This window comes from Rhinatrema bivittatum, chromosome 6 (assembly GCF_901001135.1).
Source record: "Rhinatrema bivittatum chromosome 6, aRhiBiv1.1, whole genome shotgun sequence".
NCBI lineage: Eukaryota > Metazoa > Chordata > Amphibia > Gymnophiona > Rhinatrematidae > Rhinatrema > Rhinatrema bivittatum.
In genome coordinates, this window is record NC_042620.1 from 300,030,327 (window position 1) to 300,053,204 (window position 22,878).

Sequence of the window (22,878 nt, forward strand, 5' to 3'; positions counted from 1 at the left end):
AAGCAAACAGAATGTTAGGAATTATTATGAAGGGAATGGCAAATTAAACAGAGGATGCATAATGCCTCTGTATCACTCCATGATTAGACTGCTCCTTGACTACTATGTGCAATTGTGGTCACCACATCTCAGAAAAGATATGGTTGCACTGAAGAAAGTAAAGAGAAGGGCAATCAAATGATAAAGGGCATGGAATGGCTCTCCTATGAGGAAAGGCTAAAGAGTTAGAGATGCTCAGCTAGGAGAAGATACTACTGAGGGGGAATATGATAGAGGTCTACAAAATCATGAAATGACTTGAACGGGTAAATGTAAAACAGTTATTTACTCTTTCGGATAATACAAGGACTAGGGGGCATTCCATGAATAAAACAAATAGCACATTTAAAACAAACCGTAGAAAATACCTTTTCACTCTATGCACAATTAAGCTCTGGAGTTCATTGCTAGAGGATTTGGTTAATGCAGCTAGTGTAACTGCGGTTAAAAAAGATTTGGAAGTTCCTGGAGAAGTCCATAAACTGCTATTAATCAATAGGGAATAGCCACTGCTTGCTGCTAGCATTAGTTGCATGGGATCTATTTAATGTCCAAGGCACTTGTGACTTGGATTGGCCACTGTTGGAGACAGGATATTGTGCTTGATGGATCCTTGAACTGACCCAGTATGGCATGGATTATGTTCTTAATATATTTAAGCAACATCTCACTAAGGGGGATCATTTTCTAAAGGGATCGCATGTGAAAAGGGACTTTTAGCATGCGATACCTAGATCAGGGCGGGTTCTGGGCGGCGTCCGCTCCGGAAGGGGAGGAGTCGGGGCAGCACCGGGGCAGACGCCGCGAAGACATCGCTGATGGCGAAAAGGTAAGGACCCTTATCGCAGTCAGTAACGCGCCCAATAGCACCACCTTTCACGGTGGCGCTATTGATTTGCGAAAGCTGGCAGCGATGGCACCATGGTGATGCCATCACTGCTGGCTTTCGCAGGCCCATCCCCCCCCCCGCCCCCTGGTACCACACGGTTCACAGAGCCGCGCGGAGTTCTAATTGACAATCACCTAAACCTGAAAGCTAACATCAACAAAACCACCAGAGACTGCTTTTATAAGCTCCAAGTGCTGAAAAGAATACGACCTCTCTTCCACACACATGACTTTAGAACGATTCTACAATCATTTTCGCAAAGCTGGACTATTGTAACACCATCATGCTTGGTCTCCCTTCATCACACACCAAACCATTGCAAATGGTTTAAAATGCCTCCGCCCGTATACTCACTAACACCAGGAGAAGAGAACACATAACCCCTATCCTGATGGACCTCCATTGGATGCCCATCCACTTCAGAATAATCTACAAGGCCATTCTCACCATTTTCAAAAACATCCATCAATTAGCTCCAATCGATCTCCATATCCCCCTCCGATTACACCATTCAACAAGACCGACAAGAGATGCTTACAAAGGATCACTTCAAGTACCTCCAGCCAAAACTACCAGACACATCATGCTTAGAGATCAGGCATTCTCCACAGCCGGTCCAACTTTATGGAACTCCATTCCCCCGGATCTTAGAATGGAACCCAGCATCTCAACATTCAAGAAAAGACTCAAGACGTGGCTGTTCACGCAGGCCTTTCCTAACTCCAACATTATTTAACTCCCATCAATCAACACGCTTCGCTAGTAATAGCGTTAATAGCCACCTCTTACAATGTTATTTATACATATATATAATTATCTGATCTTCATTTCCTTCTCACTCCAAGTTATTGATTTCCCTGTTATATGTAACTGCTTTTCTGCACTATTGTTCAAATTGTAAAGTTTATTATAATTGCACCCCTGTTTCTTGTGAACCAGCATGATGGGACTACCGTCTTGAATGTTGGTATATAAAAAACTTAAATAAATAAATAAAATAAAATAAATAAAATCTAGCCCTAAATCTTTTCTACATATTTAAAGATGAATTTTAAAAGTCCGATGGGTGCCAAAATCGGGAGATGTGAGCACAAGTAAGATTTTAAAAGCCTCCCGTGTATGCATATTCTTGCCATTAAATGTACAAATGAAAAGTTTTTAAAAAGGGGCGGGGTGGGGTCTGTGCAGGGCATAGGCTTCCTGGATTTTAACTTGAATTTAGTGCATACATTCTTATGCGCACAGGCGCACGCTGGGCTCTCCTGCCACGTAGCTTTACTTTTGCTATGGATGAAGTGTAAATTGTAAAGCAAAAACTTCTAGGTAAATCAGTGGGGTTTTAAAGGTTTGGGCTAACAAGGGGGAAGAAAGGCTATTAAACTGGGGGGGGGGGGGGGGTTTGAAGTTCTCTTCCTTTCCTTGGCAAAGTGGGAGCGAACTGGGAAAACTGATAATGGTATTGGCACTTGTGTCTATTAAAATCCTCCCACTTATTTGCACACATCTGCACATGGTCAGGATATTCATGTGTATGTTACAAAATTGCAGCGTCTCTGGGCTCAGGCCGACAAACAAGCACATATGTGTGCTCTCGTGCCTACTTAAAAGTTACGGTCCCTGATTACAGCTTGAAACTTGAACACTGTAAACTCTTTTTATAGTAGCAAAAATGCCTTAAGGCAATGTTAACAATACTGTTCTTCTATATTCTGCCCACATCCACCAAAAAGTAGGACCAGTGGTAACATCAGCACTTCCACTGTATCTGAGTCCATGAATCCCATGCTAAAGAGGATAGTTGAGGCAAATCTATCCCTTACCTTTATGTACCTCTATGCATGAACAAGAGACAGGCCAACAGGCAAAGACTTAGGAGCCAATTTTCAAGATGTTTAGGCTCTGAACCTTTTGAGTTAGGCTCCTAAATTAGTAGTTTTGAAAATTTACTAGGGCTGAGTCCCTAAATTTAGGTTCTTATATTTAGGGACCTAACAAATGGGTGGTGATGTGGTGTAGTTAGGGTGGGGAAATAAAGACAGGAAATTAGCACAAATTTTCAGAACTAGGCACCTAATTTAGGTAATAAATTGTAGGCCTAAATTTATTAAGTACCTAACTTTTTGGGTCCTAAATTTATGAGAATTTTCAGCTGAAAACTTAGGGACCTAATTTAGTACCTGTTTCAGTAAAGGTTTTTCCCATGGACACAGAATGGGAGAAATGCCAGAGGGGCAGATTTTAAAACATGCACGGGTGTTGATTTGTTCGCACAACCTGGCGTGAACAAATCTACGCCCTATTTTATAACATGCGCACGCTACTGCGCGCATGTTATAAAATCCAGGCTCGGCGTGTGCAAGGGGCTGCACTCATGTGCACCTTGCACGCGCCAAACCCGATCGGAGCCCCGATGGCTTTCCCCATTCCCTCCAAGGCCGCTCCGAAATCGGAGCGGCCTTGGAGGCAACTTTTATTCTGCACCCCCCTCCCCCACCTTCCCCTTCCTTCCCCTATCTAACCCACCCTCAGCCCTACCTAAATCCCCCCACCCACCTTATTTTATTTCTTACGCATGCCGGAGGCCTTTGAAAATCTGGCCCTTAGTGAATCTGGCCCTTAGAGGACTAAATTTAGGAGCTCAGCCTTTTATGAATATTTGCCTCTTAGATTATTTTATTTCAGTAAATTAACTTAGTGCATAGCATTTCTTACAGCAAATCAATGTACAATAAAATACAATAAAATAAGTTATAATACAACAAATATGGTAATGTAGCATTCAAATAAAAAAATATAAAGCATCAAAACAAATGAAAACCCCAAAAAATCATGATAATATAAAATACAAATGAAGACAAAACAAAAACACAAGATACAAAGACTTATATCAGACTAAAATCAGTATATCAAATAAAACATTATAAATATACTTTAGTGAATAACTAAGGGCCTTATTTTCTAAGTCTATCGCACGCTTGTGCTACCAGCACAAGCGTGCGATAGATGGAAAGCTTAGTGCAGGCCTGCGCTAGCTGCATCAAGTGGAGTCGGCCCAGAAGAGGAGGAGTCGGGGCGTCACTGGGGCCGACTCCGCGAAGATGGCGTTGACAGCGAAAAGATAAGGAGCCTTTTTGCTGCCTATTTCACGCCGAATAACTACAGCAGTGATTGCGATGGTGCGATCACTGCTGGCTAGTGCAGGACCACCCCCCCCCCCCCGCTTCACATCCCCACCCCCCATTAGTGCCGGGATTCACTAAGCCTTGCGGCATTAGTGAACCCAGGCCTAAGTCTTGATTTGTTTCCTAAATTTCTGATAGTCTTTCTTGAGTCAAAAGGAAAAGAGTTCCATAGAAAGGGAGTGAGAAATGTAAAAGGCATTTCACGAGTATATTCCAGAACAATTTTCTGGAGTGAGGGAAGTTTTAAAAGTTCTAAATGAGACAGAGAAATCTAGTTGGTTGATACGGTATGATTGTACTGAAAAGGGGGATTTGAAGTGCATGGGCCTAGAAATGGCTGACTTCTCTCCCCTGGCTGTGCTGTACCCAGAAGAAGTAAGGAAAGAAGTACTGATCAGCACTAAAGCAGTCCAGCCTCCCTTCTTGCTATTGACATGGCCCTCAATATAGGGTCAATTTTAAAACCCAGGTGCGCATAAATACTGGGAGATATGCATTTTCAATGCGGCCAATACGCTGTGAAAAGCTGGGTTTCAGAAAAGAGGCAGGCTGGGGAGGACTGGGGGCGGGGGCTGGGGTTGGGTGGGGCGGGGGCTGTCCTGGTGAAGTGCACGCCAGCAGCCGGCTGGCGCGCAGAACTTACTGCTGCTCGTGAGAGCAGGTCAGTTCTAAAATAAAAAAAAAAATAGGTTAGTTAGGGGGTGGACTTTATTAGAACAGTTTGGAAGGAAACTGGGGAAAGGCCTACTTGCGTTGTCGAGCATTTGTTAAAAAATTCCCACCCCCACCCCCCCTTACTCATGAGCCGCCACCGGCTTGCACATGCGTGTGCCGTTATAAATTTGGCATGCAGATGTGCGCACAGGAATTGGATTTTATAACATGCGCGTGGTGTCGCATACATGTTATAAAATTGGTGCATCCATTATGCGCCCCTTTTAAAATTGACAACAAATCATGAAAGAGATGGTATAAGATGGATAAGAAAGACTGGATGAAGCTGGATGGCAGGGGATGTTTATGCACTCCACCCCCAAGACTCAGAGAAAGCTGTCAGAATGCCCAACATTGTAGACCATTGCAGGGGAACAGTTCCCTGGATGATGTGTTTCCCATTCCCGCACTTTGGAGCACAGAGCCAGTAGGCACCTGCAGGGTGATCTGACCAATAAGCTCCTTGCTAGCCTGGAATGAGGGAGGGAACAGATGGTAACATGTTCCACAACTGGCCAAAATAGGCTTGCAGGTCCAGATCTGCCATACCACATTCCCCCTCCCTCCTGATTAGACAGAGCTGGCTGCAGCAAGAAGGTGCCCAATGTCACATGATTTTGTCATGACTACGCTGATCATTTTACATTATCCACTCTCCTCCACCACTCACTGCAGTGGTCTGCGAGGAGAAGAGCCTGGACCCGATCTTAGCTGTGCACTGTGGCCCAGTCATGCCTGTGGCCCAGCTAGGTACAGGGATCTGTTTTTTTCTGTACATGGGTATTTTTACATGCATATCTTGTGCTAATTTTAGCAATGTGCGGTTAATCATTTTGTTTTGTTTAGCACTCATTGTTTTAGCAGACACGAAAATGATTAATGTATATAAAGGGGTATTCATTGTGTAGTTCCCTCACACTAGATTGGATTTAAGATTTTAGATTTAGTTACCTTTCCAAATCCATGGTCAAAGCAAGTCATTGTACTTTAAATACTCTATTTTCCATAGTTGCCTTGCCATACATTCTGTGTTGCTTTTTTTTATGAATTATGTTATTCTTCTTTTGTGATTACTGAACTCCCTTGATGTTCGCTGTATGCCCTATCCTGTTTCTTAAAGGAACTCAGGAATCTACTTATGTATTAATATATGAAATTCCTACCCCGCTCAATAACCAAAATCTGTTCTGGGCAGCTGTCAGTTCAAATATTGATCAGATTTTGTACCAGATATTTTCCTGTATTAAATATAGTGGATAATATTGTTGATAAATCTGGAGCACAACTTTGATAAATTAAATTCCTCTGTCTATAAAATTCAGCTATATGGCATTATGAGAGTAGCTCACTGCATGCAATGCTACATTATAATTATGGAAATGAAAGGAACAAACGGAGCTATAATACAACTAATTAACAAACTAACCACTCGATTTATCAAAATGCTATAAATATTGCAAAAACAGCACCTGTGATAACAAAGGGGTGTGGTTAGGCTAATTACACAGCTCCCACATCAGTAATTTCTGCAAGGTGTGATACATTTATTGCACCTGCACTATTTTTTGCTGTATGTGCTGATTAATACACTGTGAGGGAAGGGAGAGAAAGAGAGAGAGCCACTATATAGAAATCAATATGTCACTCTCTATTTATACCACTGTAAGAGGGGGGTATCTTTAACTCAGTGGGGGGTTTGGGGGTGGGATAGGTTTGGAGGGGGTTCATAGACAGTCAGAGATGCAAACAGCAAAGTTGATATCACTGAAGATTTTCTGAATCGATGAAAGGTACAAGAGGAGTTGATTTGTACAATGTACTCCCAAACCCCCCACTGAGTTAAAAGTACCTCCTCTTACAGTGGTATAAATAGAAAGAGACGTATTGACTTCTAAACAGAGGCACTCTCTCACTCGCTCTCTCTCACTCTCTATGTGTGATAAAATCCTTTTCCCTGATAATGCAGGCATAACACACCGAAGAAGAAAAGGTGTAGTAATTTCTGGCATTAAAACCAACATTACTCTATCGCATTGCACGTTAGGAGCTGCTTATTACCATTAACTGTGCTATTTAACATGTGCGATATCGTGAGCCTTAAGGCCTTAACGCGAAATGATAAATGACCCTGATTGGAGACTATTTACTAAAGATTTACTCCCATGTTGAGGTCAATATTCAAAGCTGGATGTTTAAGTAACTTACTGGGTAAGTCATCAAACTGAGTTAGGGCATGTCCTACATGATATTTTGCACCTTCCCACTCACATACCCTCCCCTATTACAATGATCTTCTTTGAATGCGAGTTGCATAAGTGAATGATGTAAATGCATGCAAAGAATGTCATTAATAGGCAATTTGATGCAAATATGTTAGTGTAGCTGACTAAGAAGGTGGTCAGCTACAATAAATTAACAACACTTCCTAGGAAAGCGTTCGGTGGGAGACCTGGGATGCTAACGTGAGTCCCAAGGCTCCTGCTGCACATTTAAAGTAGCCAAAAAAAAAAATAAATAAATCAAAACCTCGGCTAAATTGGGAGATTGAGCTGGGGTCATTGCTAACCCCCGTTTCAACCCAGACTGGTCACTTCATGGGACAGGGGAGTAGAGGTGGGTGGTTGTTCATTTTATGGGGGCAAGGGAGTAGGAGTGGGGGGGGTTTGTGCATCGGGAGGGCCGAAGAGTAGGAGGCTTGGGCTTTAAGGGGGGCCACTGCCGCCACCACTGCACACATATTTACACTTTCTTTTTTATTTTGGGGGAACTGGGGCCATGGATGTTTTGGGGGGTATAGTAGCCCTTTAAGATGATGGCAGTCCAGTGAGGTTGGGACCACCATCATGTTAAAGTGCTGCTCGCCTCGTTCTTTTGTGTTATAGTGTTTGGCGGTGACACAAAAGAAAGCACCATAGAGTCACAAAGTTTTTTCAGGGGGAGGGGCCTCGCTATTGTGGCGACACCCCACCCTGAAATGGTAGGACCCCTCCTGCGAGAAAACATTGCGGCTTGATGAATCTAGGTGCTTGCCAGATATAACTTATCCGTGCTTAGCCATATAACCAGCTAAGTTTAGACCTGCTCTATGGCCTATTAATGACCTTCTTTGCATGCATTTACATCATTCATTTATGCAACTCGCATTCCAAGAAGATCATTGTAATAGGGGAGGGTATGTGCACTGGCTGCCGGCTTTCGCACCGAATAACTACACCATAAAAGGTGTAGTAGTTCGGCACGAAACTGGCAGCGATAAGGGTCCTTACCTTTCGCCACCAGCGATATCTCCGCAGAGTCGGCCCCGGTGCCGCCCTGACTCCTCTTCCTCCGGGGCCAACTCCCCTTCTTCCGGGGCCGACTCCACCCCCATTTAGTCCCTTTTCCCGTGCGATTGCTGTTGAAAATGACCCCCTTAGTCTCATAACATGTGGCTAACTCACTCCACTCCGATCCGCCCATTGCATGAGCACAAGTTATACAACTAACTTTTTAGCCACACATAGGCACATATTCAGTGGCTGCTACTTAACCATATAAGCTCTACATATGCAGCTAAAAAGCACTGAACACATTTTATAAATTGGCCTCTTTGTGTCTTTGGGAAAAATATTTAGTAAATAGGGTCCTAATTGTAAAACTATGTGTTATGCCACATCCCTTAATAGTGTCAGCCCCTGGCTAAGTAACTCCTTATATGCCCTGAATAAAATCTTTCAACATTGTTTATCAATTCCTCTTCTACACCCTTTCAAACTCCACAATTTCTGAGAAAATTAAGGATTTCGTTTTATTACCACCAACCTATCTTTGTACTCAGCTTAAGTGCATACCTCATTGTCTTATAAAACCTCCAGGCTGAATGCTAGATTATGATCCATGCGATCACTTGCTTTGAAAATTCTAATTGCTTGTTATTCTCCATTTCATTTTCCATAGCTCCAAGCTATGTCTGTTTACAATATAGCCAAACTTATTTTTCCCATAGACGCAGAATTGAATGAAAGCCTTAGAACATCAGGGCCTTTATTTGTAAGTTTTTATCTGATGTTATCACTTACTACTTTTTGTTACATACTCTGCTTTTTTTTTTTCAGTCTCTCATCTTTCCTAAACAGAGGAGTTAGACAGGACTGTTATGTGTTTATTACAACAAAGACTGAATTAGCAGATCTAACACTATAAGTAAATACCCATATGCCTTCCTTTTGGAGTATGTCTGCATTCCCCTAGAGTCACTTGATGCACCAAAATTGGTGAAGTAGACAATACGTGATTTGCATCCTCTTACAGTCTGGGTTCAGATAAACCATTCCAATGTGCTGTAAAGAGCTGCAGTGCTGGAGTCAATCCAGGGGGGGGGGGGGGGGGCACCATCAAATAGCATTTCTTGCTTTACCTCTTTGTTTATGAATAAACCACAAGGGACTTGCTTGGAAAAGTATTTTTTTCCCCCTAATATTATCCAATACAAATTGAAGGTTAATATAATGCTGACACAAATTCTGTAGAATAATTTATGCTCTTTAAGCCCAGGCTAAAAGCACTGAATTAATTACAGGCATGATATTGTCCCAAGACCAGAAAGGTTCTGCACATATTTATTGATACTGGATCCATACCAACTATTTAGAGATCCTAACAGTACGGAGCACAATAACTATACAGCTGCATTGGCAGGCTTTGAATTTCCTACTTCTTTTAAAATAGAAGAGACTTGGCCTTGCTTCTGAAGTCTGGTGCAACCAAAACAGAAATGCACTGAAGACTTTGATCTGAATTATCATTTGCCTGTCGTGTTCTTCTTAGCTGAAAGCCAGCATGCCTACCATTATTTGAGAGGGCCTAACTGTTACAAAAGCAGATTCAAAAAAGCTTTGAATTGCCCACCTAGGGTAGTATGAGCAAAAAAGACAAGAGTAAAGGCACAAAGAACCAAGGAGAGAAGCACAAGAAAGAGTAAATATTAAAAAATAATGTATCTGAAAATACTTGGCAGAAAGAGAATTAAGATGCCACTGTACATTATTATTTCCACCACGGTCCTTCTCTTAACAAACAAAAGTTTTAATTAGTTAGCTATAAAAAGTATTTTATAACTATAACAAATACACTATCCTGTACAAAATTATAAGCGATAAGACGTCAGATTACATTAAAAGATTTTTTTTTATAATGAAGATGATGCAATACTGATCATAATTATACAAAAGGAAACATAATGCCAATTGTACTTAAGTTTACAATCTCATTGAGCAACTCTGGTCATGTATTTTGGTTTATTAGGCATTAGGTCCCTAACACCCATGATAACGCCATAATGCCCATGATAAACAACGCATTGCGAGATGCATATGCAAATTTTACATTTTTTCCTGAATGGGAGGGGTTTGGGCAGAGTTAGGGCAGAGTAAATTAAAATGAGGGGCGCTTAGCACTGCATGCAGTAGCATAATGCACGTCATCACTAGTTTTGACGCCAGAAATATTTACACCTTTTTACCTGGCGTTATGCTGTTTAATATGCCCGAAAGGGGATTTGCACAAAAAAATTGCAAATTCTGTTTTGGGCAGGAGAGGGGAGAGGGGGACTGTGTGTGTGAGAAGGAAGGAAGGAAAGGCTAGGGGGTTAGGGAGTTCCCTCCCAGTCCGATCCTTAATTGGAGCTGACTGGAGGGGAACTGGGGAAGGCCCCGATGCGTCGTCACACGTACTTGTATTAGACTACCCCACCTTACGTGCTCAGACCCAAATTTTTATAACATGTGCGTGCTAGTGCGCGCATGATATAAAATCGCGCGTCCATGTGTGCGCGCCGGGTAGCACACGGATATGGACACGAGCGCGTAATGTTTTGAAATCTACCCCTAAATCTTCACTGATGTGTATGTGCTGTTTGTACCTCTGACTGTGCATGTAAAACTGCCCCCAAACATAGACCAATACCATAACCTCTCCTCGAGTTACTAGTTGCCCCTCCTACAGTGGGACTGCTTTTAGCTATCACCAGGTTGGGAAATGGCAGAGGTCAAACAGTAGGACCCAGCAGCCAGCAGCGGGGGTCCGGGAGCGACCTCCTGCACGCGCCATGTCGACATAGTGAGGGCAAAAGTAGCGCAGGCCGTATTGCCAATATTCAAAGTGGCGCCGGCGCCATTTTTGCCCTCACTATGTCGACATAGTGGGCAAAAGTAGCGCCGGCGCCATTTTGAATATTGGCAATACGGCCTGCGTGCAGGAGGTCGCTCCCGGACCCCCGCTGGACTAAAGGTCCCCCCAAGCTGGCCAAAAGTCCCTGGGGGTCCAGCGAGGGTCCGGGAGCGATCTGCACTCGTGACGTCGGGTGACAGGAATCAAAATGGCGCCGGCGCTACCTTTGCCCTCACTATGTCATAGGGGCCGATGGTTGTCCGACGGTCGGCCCCGTGACATCGTGAGGGCAAAGGTAGCGCCGGCGCCATTTTGAATGCTGGCAATACGGCTTGAGTGCAGGAGGTCGCTCCCGGACCCCTGCTGGAATTTTGGCAAGTCTTGTGGGGGTCAGGAGGCCCCCCCAAGCTGGCCAAAAGTCCCTGGGGGTCCAGCGGGGGTGCGGGAGCGATCTCCTGCACTCGGGCCGTATTGCCAATATTCAAAATGGCGCCGGTGCTACCTTTGCCCTGTCACATGGTAAGGGCAAAGGGCCATCAGCGCCATTTTTATTAACGCAGCCAATGGCCCGAGAGCGGGAGATCACGCCGGGACCCCCCCACTGGACCACCAGGTAATTTAAAACATTTTGGGGGGGTTCAGGAGGGTGGGGGATTTGTTTTAAAGGGTCGGGGTGGGTTTTAGGGTTGTTTTGGTGTGCCGGTTTTCCCGCCCTCCCCCCTCCCCCGATTTATGATTTTTCACGATAAATCGGGGGAATTTCTATTGTATCGCGACTCTAACGATTTTTGACGATTTAAAAAATATCTGACGATTTTTTTTAAATCGTCAAAAAACGATTCACATCCCTACTAGAGAGTACAGTCTGCAAATCTACTTTTTTTTGAACTCTCAGCACTTTGAATGATACCCAGTCTTTACAGGTGTCTACTGTGCTGTTCATACATGTGATGGTGTATCTTAAACTTCCCCCAAGCCTTCCCTGCCCTGAATGTAAAGGTCCCCCACGCATGTTATTAAATCAGCAAATCCATGTGCGCATGCCAGGAACCACGCGCACATGGATGTGCATGCACGTCTTTTAAAATCTACCCATTAGAATACAAATAAAACTGAACCTTTTGGACATTAGTTGAACTTTCTATGTCCTTCCTTTCTTTATTGGTCATTCTGTATTATAGACCAGGGGTGGTCAATGCCAGTCTTTGGGGGCCGCAAACCAGTTGGGTTTTCATGACATGCCTAATGAATGTGCATGAGAGAGATTTATTTATTTTATTTTAAGTGTTTTTACATACCGATAACCATATTCACATCATATCAGTTTACATAGAATGTATAATAATGATAGAGAAAATACATTGAACAATTTGGTTACATGGCAAACAGAGAAAGGAGAATAACTTTATATGCAGCGTGAACATAACTGTTGATATAATTATATATTTATTGGGTACTATATACAATGTTTGGATAAAAATTAGGTAATAAGGCATGTTTAGAGATAGGTATATATTATTGAAACTAAAGAAAGGTGCATGACGTTATATACAGAGTGAAACATAACTGAGGATAAAGGCATATATATTGTTGCTGTTGCGGGGTGAGGTGGACCCTTGGACCGGCCTGATGGAGCCAGAAGCTCCGTAGAGGACAGGCCGAGAGGCGGAACCAAGCTGAAGTGCTGGAAGCGTCTTCACCCTGGAGATCCTAGATCCCCCCAGGAGGAGCCTGTAGGGATCTGGACTGCTGGGACTTAGGAGACAGCAGCAAGACGAGTTGAGGAGATGGTCCAAAGTTCAGGGCAGACGGCAGGCACGGAACATCAACAGCAAGCAGGGGTCGAGAACCAGGAGATCAGCAGCGAGAGGAACAACCGGAGCTGGATCCGGGACAGGAACACGGAAGAAAAGACAGGACCCACCAGGAGAACTGGCAGGCTCCGCAGGGCTGGAGAGCAGGATCTGCAGGAGTCAAGGCAGCAGGATCAGCAGGAACCAAGACAGCAGGATCAGGATGGCAACTAGACACTCCAAGGAGGGACCTCATTGCAACACTCACTCACTCCATTGAAGTTCTGGAGTCAGACACCGGCCTTAAGTACTCTGCCGGTGTCTGATGTCATCCAGGGGGCTGTCCAGCACTTCCGTGTGCTGGGGCTTTAAAAGCTCCGTCTTCGTGTGTACGCGTGGCAACGCGGGGGTGGAGTCAGCGTCGGCCTCAGCGGCGTCTCCCTCGTGGAGATGCCGCAGCCATGTGGCCTAGCAGGCCAGGAACCCAGAAGTTTTGCCCGCGGTCCGGAGTGAAGGTAAGCGGCCACGGCACCGATCGTGAGAGAGGTGACCGGGGCTGCAACAGTACCCCCTCCCTTACGCCCCCTCTTTAAAGGACCAGGCCTCCCGGGATGATCCAGATGGAATTGTCACAAGAGGGACTTATCTAAAATGTTGCGAGCAGGTTCCCTGGTGTTGTCTTCCTCTCCACAACCCTCCCAGGCTAACAGGTACTCCCATCGGCGATTAAAAAAGCATTGTTTGCTTGCTCTAACTCAATAAAAATTGTTTATCACAAAAAAGCGTACGTCAAGGACCTCCCTTATTTGGTATGTAGGGTCCTCAGCCGTAGGAGTCATTGCATCCTGGTGGTGTGCGATGAAAGCGAGAGAGACATGGAAAACATTGTGAATTTGCAACATGGATGGCAGTCGTAATCGATAGGAGACCATCCCAATCCTCTCTGCCACACGAAATGGACCACAAAACTTAGGTGCCAACCTTTTAGAAGGCAGCCTCAGATGAATGTTCCTCATACTGAGCCAGACACGATCTCCCGGATGGAACACTGGAGCTGGTCGACGATGCCGGTCTGCATTCCTTTTAGCAGTCTAGTTTATTTTGGATGGACTTCCAAAGTCCTTGAAGTTGTTGTGCTGACAACTGTGCTGCTGGTGATGAAACTGGTATGGATAGAGGAAGGGGTGGCTTCAGTTGTTTTCCATAGACTGTTTGGAACGGGGATCTTCCAGTTACAGAATGAATTTGATTATTATAGGAGAACTCAGCCCAGGGAAGTAGCTCTGCCCAATTGTCTTGTTTCTCATTCACAAAAGCTCGGAGGAATGTTTTCAATGAGCGATTCATTCGCTCAGTTTGGCCATTACTTTGAGGGTGGAATGCCATGGAGAAGCTGAGCTGGACCCCCAAAGCTCTTGCATAAGGCTTTCCAATACCGGGCCGTAAATTGTTGTCCCAGGTCTGACACTATGTCTTGTGGAAGTCTGTGAATATGGAAGATATGTTTTGCAAACAATAGAGCTAGTTCCGGGGCAGATGGTAGTTTGGGTAAAGGCACAAAGTGGGCCATTTTAGAGAAGTGGTCCACCGTTACCCAAATCCCTGTCTTCCCTAGTGAAGTTGGTAAATCCACCATAAAGTCCGTGGCTATATGTGTCCATGGATCCGTGGGGACTGGCAGTGGCTGTAGAAGAAGACCCCAGGGGAGCCCGACCTTCGGTTTCTGTCTGGCGCATGTGGGGCAGGACTTTACATAGGTTAGAACGTCTCATCGTACGTTGGGCCACCAATAGTAATGGTTCAATAATTCTAATGTCCGGTCTCATCCGGCATGCCCACCGGTTAGAGAGTCATGGGCCCAACTTAACACTTCCTTTCTTAGACGTTTAGGAACTACCGTCCTTTCTTGGGATTCGACAGTGACAGCGGCCAACCAAATCTTGGCTGGGTCCAGGATGTATTGAGAGCTTTCCTCCTCCTCCAAGACCGAGGTTCGGGATAAAGCATTAGCCTGGACATTCTTCGAAGCTGGGCAGTAATGAAGAGTGAATTCAAAACGGTTAAAAAAGAGTGACCACCTGGCTTGCCTTGGATTCAGCCGCTGTGCTTGAGACAAGAATTCGAGGTTCTTGTGGTGTGTATAAACCATTATTGGGTGAACAGCCCCCTCTAGCCACTGCCTCCACTCCTCGAAAGCCAACTTGATTGCCAGGAGTTCTTTGTCACCTATGCTGTAATTGCATTCGGCGGGTGAAAACTTCTTTGAGTAATAGCAACACGGGAGTAATTGCCCTGACTTAGAATGTTGGATGAGTATGCCTCCTACCACAAGGCTAGAGGCGTCGACTACCACAAAGGGGCGCTGAGGATCAGGCTGGTGCAAGCAAGTGTCTGTTAGAAAGGCTTGTTTCAGATCTTCAAAGGCCCGGATGGCAGTCTCTGGCCATACATGCTGCTGCGAGATTACTGACTAACACCAGCCGAGGAAATCACATCTCACCCATCCTCAGAAACCTACATTGGCTACCAGTAAATTTTAGAATCCTTTACAAAGCAATCACCCTAATACATAAATCCATCCACCACCAACTCCATCTCAGCCTTGAATTACCCTTCAAACTTCATTCCTCCAACAGGCCAATTAGAGATAATCATAAAGGTTCTTTGAATTACCCCCCAACTAAAGCATCACGCCTTTCTTCGACTAAAGACCGAGCTTTTTCAATAGCAGGTCCATCTATTTGGAACAACATTCCTTCAAGCCTCCGACTAGAACCCTGTCTCATTACTTTCAGAAAAAAACTTAAGACATGGCTATTCCACCAAGCCTTCGATGATCCTCCAGACAACCCTTAGTCTTCTTTTTCCTCACTTGGACGTAGAAGATTAAAGTCCTACAACCTTTCAAACTAAGAACTCTGGCACTTACTGATTAAAGCATCTTTTGCTCTAATCCAAATTCCTTTTGGATTATGCTTCTTTAATTATTTTTTGGCCTTTAACTTTCTTCCAGCTCTTAAGCTTCCCAAGTTATTTACTCCTTGTTAAATGTAACTTTACCTTATTCTCTTCTCTTGTTAATTACTTTTATTTATTGCTTCTGTTATTCCCTTGTTTTATGTAAACCGATCCGATATGGTTTATTTACTATGAAGGTCGGTATAAAAAAGTGTTAAATAAATAAATAAATAAATACTTTAGCGTCAGCGCCTTTACGAGTCAGAGCGGTGAGGGGTGCCACTCTACGCGAATAATGGGGAATAAAATGTCTGTAAAAGTTAGCAAATCCCAGAAATCGCTGTAAGGCTTTTATTCCCGTGGGGCGAGGCCATTGGGTGATTGCAGATACTTTCCCAGGGTCCATTCGGAATCCGGTAGACGACACTATGTAGCCTAGGAATGGTAATGATTCGCACTCGAACATACACTTCTTGAGTTTTGCATATAAGTGATTGTCTTTCAGAACTTGTAGCACTTGTCTGACATGTGTCGATGGGATTCCAGATCCTTAGAGTAGATCAATATGTCATCCAGATATACTATGACATACGAATTCAGCATCTCCCTTAGTACTTTGTTCATGAGATTTTGGAAGACTGCCGAGGCATTACACAGTCCAAAGGGCATTACCAGATATTCATAGTGCCCATCCCTGGTGTTAAAGGCAGTCTTCCATTCGTCTCCCGGGCGGATGCGTACTCAACGCACAATTAAACTCTGGAATTTGTTGCCAGAGGATGTGGTTAGTGCAGTTAGTATAGCTGTGTTTAAAAAAGGATTGGATAAGTTCTTGGAGGAGAAGTCCATTACCTGCTATTAAGTTCACTTAGAGAATAGCCACTGACATTAGCAATGGAATAGACTTAGTTTTTGGGTACTTGCCAGGTTCTTATGGCCTGGATTGGCCACTGTTGGAAACAGGATGCTGGGATTGATGGACCCTTGGTCTGACCCAGTATGGCATTTTCTTATGTTCTTATGTTCTTATATATTGTAAGTTCCTCGTAGGTCAAGTTTCGTAAAGAGTTTGGCTCCCTGTAGTCTATCTAGGAGCTCAGGGATCAACGGGAGTGGTTAGTGGTCTCATTTGGTAATGGCATTTAATCCTTGATAGTCTATGCAGGGTCTAAGTGAGCCATCCTTTTTTTCCACGAAGAAAAACCCTGCTCAAGCAGGCGAGCGAGAGGGGCAAATGAAGCCTTTAGCTAGATTCTCTGTGATGTATTCTGACATCTCCCGGGTCTCGGGTAGAGACAGTGGGTACACTCTGCCGCGAGGAGGAGTGGATCCGGGCAGTAAGTCTATTGTACAGTCAAAGGGTCGGTGCCGTGGGAGAATCTCTGCTTTCTTCTTAGAAAAAACTCCGCAAAGTCTCTGTAAGGTGCTGGAGGGAGTACCGAAGTACTTAACAAGGACACCTGAGCTGGCCGTGGGATCTTGATGCAATGAGAAAAGCAGAAGGGGCTCCACTGCGCAATTTGTAAAGTGTCCCAATTAATTACTGGAGAATGTTGCTGTAGCCAGGGTAGGCCCAGCACCATGGGGTGCACTGCTTTTTCCAACACCAGAAAGGATATTTCCTTGGAATGCAGTACTCCGGTTTGGAGCGTCAGTGGTATTGTGGATTCTGATATGGTACCTGGAAGCATGGTGCCTTGAATGGAGGTGACATGTAACGGAGGATTCCGTGTTACGGTTGGCAGGCGTAATTGATGCACTCAATCTACTATGATGAAATTCCCCTCTGCCCCAGAGTCAATGAAGGCCAGAGTATGAAAATGCCCTCCAGGGTATTTAATAGTCACAGGAACTGTACATTGAGGAGCAGAACCAGCTCAGCCTAGGAGTAGCTCCCTGGTACCACCTAGGTTCGAGCGTTTTCCTGCCGTTCTTTGTACTGTGCTAGGAAATGCCCTTTGTCACCACATGCAACGTCTCCTTCTCTCCTCCGCTGTCAATGGGGTGTGACCTATTTGCATAGGTTCTTCTGTGGCGGGCCCCGCGTGGGGTGTTTTTTGGACAGCAGCTGGAGTTATGGTTCTGAAGAATGCCGGGGCTAGAGGTACGGAACGGCGTGGCGGGAGTCCCTCTTTAGCCCGTTGTTGAAGTCGTCAGTCAATGCGGCCGACCATGTCTATAAGATCATTCAGATCATCAGGAATGTCTCTGGCGGCCAGTTCATCTTTGATATGACTTGCCAGTCCTTCCATAAAGATTCCTCGTAAACAGTCATCACGCCAACCCACCTCCATGGCGAGAGTCCGGAATTCGATGGCGTAGTCTGCCAGAGTTTTAACTGTAACAGTTCTGATGTTGCCGTAGACAAGCGGGCAGGTTTGTCGAAGACTTGCCAGAAGTTAAGGACGAACTGCTGGAGGTTGTGTAGTAAGGGATCTTGACGTTCCCACATTGGGGAGACCCAATCAAGCGCTCTCCTATCGAGTAGTGAGAAGATGTAAGCTACCTTCACAGAGTCAGAAGAGAATTGGGCAGGAAGCAAGGAGAACCGGACGTAGCACTGGTTTAAAAAACCTCGGCAAGCCTTGGCATCCCCCGCATATCGTGTTGGAGCTGGGAGCTGGGTGGGCGTCACCAAGTTCATGGTAGGGGCCGGAGGTGGTGCCGGTGGTGGTGATTCTGGAGCCGCCGCCTCCAGCCGATTGGCCAAATGCTCCACAGTGGCGGCCAGGACATCAAGGCAGTGTTGCTGCTGCTGCAGTCGTTGTGCCATCCCGGGAATGGCTAACAAGCCAGGCGCATCCGCCGGGTCCATGGCCTTGCAAACTGTTGCTGTTGCGGGGTGAGGTGGACCCTTGGACCGGCCTGATGGAGCCGGAAGCTCCGTAGAGGACAGGCCAGGAGGCAGAACCAAGCTGAAGTGCTGGAGGCGTCTTCACCCTGGAGATTCTTGATCCCCCCCAGGAGGAGCCCGTAGGGATCTGGACTGCTGGGATTTAGGAGACAGCAGCAAGATGAGTCGAGGAGACGGTCCGAAGGTCAGGGCAGGCGGCAAGCACGGAACATCAACAGCAAGCCAGGGTTGAGAACCAGGAGATCAGCAGTGAGAGGAACAACCGGAGCTGGATCCAGGACAGGAACACGGAAGAGGAGACAGGACCCACCGGGAGAACTGGCAGGCTCCGCAGGGCTAGAGAGCAGGATCAGCAGGAAGCAAGACAGCAGGATCAGCAGGAACCAAGGCAGCAGGAACCAAGACAGCAGGATCAGGACGGCAACTAGACACTCCAAGGAGGGACCTCGTTGCAAGGCGATGTTCTGGAGTCAGACACCGGCCTTAAGTACTGTGCCGGCATCTGACATCATCCAGGGGGCTGTCCAGCACTTCCGGGTGCTGGGCTTTAAAAGCTCCTTCTTCGCGCGCTCGTGGCAACGTGGGGGGGTGGAGTCAGCATCGGCCTCAGCGGTGTCTCCCTTGTGGAGACGCCACAACCATGCGGCCTAGCAGGCCAGGAACCCGGCGGTTTTGCCCGCGGTCCGGAGTGAAGGTAAGCGGCCACGGCCCCGATCGTGAGAGAGGCGACCGGGGCCGCAACATATATATTGTACACTATATACAATGTTTGGTTAAAGATTATGGTAACAGGCATGCTTAAAGTGCGCTATATTGTAATAGCTGGAGGGGTTTGGTGGTGGAGGCAGGGAGGCCTAGTAAGAGAGAATTACAGTAGTCTATCTTGGTGAAGATTAAGGTTTGAAGAACGGTGCGGAAATCATGGGCGTGTAGGAGTGGCCTAATTTTTTACATGCACTCTTCCTCCGTTGTATGCAAATCTATTTCATGCATTTTCATTAGGCATATCCTGAAAACCCCAACTGGTTTGCTGCCCTCAAGGACTGGAATTGCCCACCCCTGTGATAGTGGATGTATGAAACATAGATCTCACTAAATGGTCCCGTATATTAGGTGCCCTTTTTAGTGCACAAACAGGTAAAGATTGAAAGGGCTTATGCAACTGTAAGGGCTAGATTTTAAGACAAGTGTGCATGCGTCCATGTGCGCACGCTATCCAGCACACACACATGAAAGCCCAATTTTATAACATGTGTATGCAGGTGCATGCATGTTATAAAATCAGGGTTCGGCGTGCGCAAGGGGATGCAGATTAGTGCAACTTGCGCGCACTGATGCCCGCAGCCTTCCACCATTCCCTCCCAACCCCTTCACTAAACTCCCTTCCCCTAACCTACCCACCCCCTAGCCCTAACCTAGACCCCCCCCCCGACCTTTGTCTTACCTTTTGCGCCGGCCTCTGGGCAGGTGCAGTTTGCATGTGATGGCAGCCTGCCAGCACGCTATCCCCCAGTATATGCGGCAAATGGCCACTGTGCCAGGAGCCTCTGACCCCAGCCCACCTTACCCCCCAGACTGCCCCATCCCCGCCCCTTTTCCAAAGCCCCGGGACTTACTCGCGTCTCAGGGCCTTACGCGCATGGCTGGGCCTTTATAAATAGGCCTGGCGAGCGTAAATCTGCTGGATTTACATGCATAGGCTTTTGAAAATCCAGTCCTAAATGTTCTTATGTCTTTTCATGCATCTCTGAATTAAATAAGCCTGAGGTGATATGGAAGAACACAAACAATGCATGAATCTGCTTGAGGAAAACCAGTTTACAATGGTAAACCATGATTTGCTCACCTTGCTCATTTATAAGCTTTTTGAGCCATAGTCTGGTGATACCCTCAAACAAAGAAGCGCTGCTTTATTTTCACTGCTTTGACTTTGAATTTATCAATGGCTGTACATAGATGACGTAAATGTAAGAACTGGCTAATTAGTAAACTCCTTTGAAGCTGTAAAGGGTGACAGCTAGAGTATTGCAGCAGGGTGTTCTGGATCATTGGTTTCCAGAAAATAGAACATTGAAATCCCCTGGAAACCATGGCAATGGTAATGTCCAGAAATGAAATGGTATGGATACTAGAAGAATAAGTAAATTGTAAAATTAACATCCTGTCCATTCAATCATACAATAAAGGAGGCTATATAATCTGAGCTACTGGTCCACTAAATAAAAATGTCATCTATGAAACGTCTCCACAACTTGATATATCTATTGAAGGGTCCAGTTAGTAACCATTGCTGTTCCAACTGGCCCTCATATACAAATTGACAATGTCAGGTGCCATATTGGCATCCAGAGCTGTACATTGGATTTGCTGAAAAAAATTTGTCATCAAACAGAAAACGATTTTCTTTAAGAGCAAACTGGGCTAATTGGCATAAAAAATGTATAGGGAGATCTTGAATTTAAGGTTTGATGGATAATTTGATGGCTTGCAATTGTGGTATATTCATATACAAAGAAACAATGTCAATGGTGACGATAATTAATCCATTAGTTGATTCAGATAAAGACTCTTAGAATGATCATGTCAGCAGAGTCATTAATATAGGATGGTACTGAGCAGTACTGAGCAGTACTGAGCATGGTACATAGCAGTAAAAACTGGTCAATGAAAATCAACAAAGGCTTTAGAAGTGAACCTTGGGATTAGATGATTGGATGTCCAGGTGGTTTATATAAAATCTTAAGAATCTGTAGTAAAATGTATATTAATGTGTAAACTTTAAATTTATGAAGCCCTTTGCAAATCCAGCAGAGAGAACTGCATCTACACAATGTTTCAGATCTGTTGTAGCATCCTGATCAAAACTTTATAGAAGTTCATATCAAACAATTGTCTCTGAATTTCACTAATAGATTCCATCCCCTTATCAGTAGGCTTTATGATGCTATCTGGTTCTAACTGTAGGGAACCCCTTTCATCTAGAGTAATATTACAAAAATTGTTTTTTCTTTTGCCATGTCACTAGAAATGCCACATGACTCCTAACCAATTCAAGAAAGGTGTAAATTAAATGGTTTACAGGACCTGTTGGAATCCAATTTGAAGAACCATAAAATATAGATATGTTCTCTTCAGAGGATGACCGAGTCGAAAAAAACAGCCTCAGTCGCAGAATTTGCATAACCATTATAATGCCACTTCTAGTTGAATATGGTCAAGGACATTAATGGGGCAAATGAAAAACCTTTGTTGCATACTGATAATTGAACCCTCATCAGATTCTTGTGTGAAAGATTAATCACATTTGATTCTGAAGCTATTGCAATTGGGGTGCGGGCCTTGGCGTTTCAGTGAAATCTGGTGCTGATTGAATGCTCTGCCAGCAGCCGGCATTGCCCCTCTGAACTAAGAGACTGCGTTGTGGAATGTGCTGAGCCTGAGAAGGGCCCCTTCTGAAAAAACATCATTGAATTAAGAAGTCTTAGAGGTTTCCTCACCTAATGATTCATTGGTAGAGTTATCAAATGAAACTTGTTGTTTCCAAAACTGTGAAGAGGCATGATATGACCATAGATAAATGTTGCCATGTTTATAATCCATTTCATCTCTCATAAATGTATTTTATTTCAACTTCTTGAGATCTTCTTTAAAGGTTTTCATCTGGAAGCACAAAGCAGTTATTTGTGTCTCATATGCTTCTGTATCAACTAATTTAGACAAAAATTCACAATGAATTCAAAAAAATTTGTTTGAGAAAATAAATAATTAAAGAAAAACAGGTGGTTTGTTCATGATTAAAAGTAACAAGCAGGGTAACCTGGATGGTACCCGTTGAAGTTTATGAAACAACCACTGTCCATCCTAAAAAAAAAATTTAAGGAAGGAGTTTTGTCTTTACAGAAAGATTTGTGAATTTTTACTTTTGTTGGGGGATATATAATTTGAATTAAAGAAAGAAAATAAGAAAAAAAGAACAAAAATATTGATTAGGGGTGTAGGTTTCTGGTGTGGCATTACAGTGGATCTTTTAGGTTGGTCTGTATCAACTAAAGCAGCGCTTCTCAACCGGTGTCTCGTGACACACCAGTGTGTCGCCAAGCAGCAGAAGGTGTGTCGTGTGCTACCGGTCTCCCTCTGCTCTTTCCCCCTTCACCGAGCGAGAGGCAGGCTATCTTCCACTGCTGCCTTTGCCGCCCGGGCTATCAGCACGTTCAAGCCTGGATGGGAATGGCAGCAGTGATAGTGGAGGTTGGCAACTGTGGCTGGGCCTTATCTTCTTCCTGCACCTGCCCCCATCCTGGC